The following is a 2,015-nucleotide window of genomic DNA, read 5'->3' on the forward strand; positions in this document are numbered from 1 at the left end:
ATGACTGTTGGAGAGGTGTACGATCAACATCTTAGTACACCCCCAAAACCCAGCACCAACACGAAGCTTCAACATCCCCCTCTCCGCGATGAGACCCCTGTTGGTGCTGGAATAGGACAGGAAGGAGGAGGAGAAGGAGGAGGAGAAAGAGTAGGACAGGAAGGAGGAGGAGGAGGAGAGGAGGAGGGGGAAGTAGGAGGAGAGGAAGGAGGAGGAGGAGGACAGGAAGGAGGGGAAGGAGTAGGACAGGAAGGAGGGGGAGGAGTAGGAGAGGAAGGAAGAGTAGGAGGAGAGGAAGGAGGAAAAGCAGGAGAGAAGGAGGAGAGGAAGGAGGCAGAGAGAGTTAAGAAGGAGAGGAAGAGCAAGAAGTGGTGGCAGAGGCTGCGCTCTTTCTTCAGAGCTGCCAAAAAACAGCCTCCAGCTCACAGCTCAGGTCAGGGAGAACAGCAGGAGCAGAGATGAGGAGAGAAGAGGAAGGTGGCATGGGCAGGAAGAAGTAGTGATGGTACACGGCACAACCATGAGAATGCGTTTTGTTTTTAAACAGCTCTACTTTGATCATATAAAACAAATACCATAAAACACAATATACAAATGTACATCGGCACACATTACACCAAAACCTATTGCGTTATTCTGTCTTTTAACAGACTACATCTTCAGCCGCTACGCCATTGGTGATCAGCTGGGGAAAGGCGGTTTTGGCGTGGTGTATGAAGGGAGACGTTTGGATGACGATCTTAAAGTAAGTTAATATAAATAAGACATAAACTAGCCAGCAACGGTTTGTCTCATCCTCACCCTTTACTCTCAGCCCTCTTTGTGTTTCTTAAGTTCATTTTTGGTTTTGTTCATCAGGTGGCTGTGAAATATGTCACAAAGACTCAGCACACGGAGTGTATTTTCATCGTAAGTACATGGCACTGTACAAACAATATAAAATATAACATCATCTCACGTTAACATTAGCACAAGTACCTATTTGTCTTCTTCTAGCCCGATCATCCAAACCCTCTTCCGAAAAGATCGCCCTCACCATCCTGGCCAACAAAGGTCACCGAGTGCCGGAGATAATCAGGCTGCTGGACTGGACGGACCACCCTGACCACTTCGTCCTGGTCCTGGAATGTCCCTCTCCCCGCGAGAACCTGGTAGAGTTCGTGAGGCGCCACGGTGGAAGAATCGATGAAGAAACGACGCGCCACATCATGTGGCAGGCGACTCACGCTGCACACAAGTGCTGCCTCCGCAGAGTCTTCCACCGTGGACGTCAAACTGGAGAACCTACTGATCAACATCGAGACATCCGAAGTCAAGCTGATTGACTTCGGATGCGGGGACATTCTGGGGACTTCACCCTACAAGTCATACCACGGTAGGTTTCATATGATTCCCTTCTTCTGATAGATAAAGAACAATCATGCTGCGCTAAAGCAAACTTAAACTCCACTCTGGTCCAGGCACAGCAAAGTACTCCCCTCCAGAGTACCACCGCAGGGGAGAGTACCACGGCTGGCCAGCGACGGTCTGGTCACTAGGGGTCGTGATGTTCGCACTGTTGTGTGGACACTTCCCTAGCGACCATGACCTGTTGCTGCTTCAGAAGAAGCGCTGGTCCAAACCTGGCCTGTCAAAAGGTGAGATCTTAATTCAGAATCATACGAAACATCTTACAGCTTAGAATAACATGATGAAATAGAACAGCTGTGAAGTTTAAGGTAAGAAAGTAACGCATTTGCCGTCTTCCTGCACAGAATGCTGTGACCTCCTCGGGCTCTCCTCCACGAAAAGCCCATCCGGAGACTTGGTTTGGGGCAAATCGTGTTCCACAGCTGGTTTATGGTAGGGAACCTGAGATCAGCTATAAAGAATTAATTACTGGTGGGAAGGAACCAAAGGTCCGACCCGTTCTCTTTCCGTTTTGTTTCAGGCCCTCTTGTAGGACCGCTCCAGTTGGCGCCTCTTCATCCCTCCTCTCGCCTTTGCGTCTTGCGGGGCGAGCAAGCCTCGTGTAG

At 49.7% G+C, this 2,015-nt stretch overlaps 1 pseudogene; it reads left to right on the forward strand.

Moving 5' to 3' along the window:
• On the forward strand, nucleotides 1-2,015 carry LOC122341196 (annotated as a pseudogene).

Source organism: Puntigrus tetrazona, unplaced genomic scaffold (assembly GCF_018831695.1).
Source record: "Puntigrus tetrazona isolate hp1 unplaced genomic scaffold, ASM1883169v1 S000001170, whole genome shotgun sequence".
NCBI classification, from domain to species: Eukaryota; Metazoa; Chordata; class Actinopteri; order Cypriniformes; family Cyprinidae; genus Puntigrus; species Puntigrus tetrazona.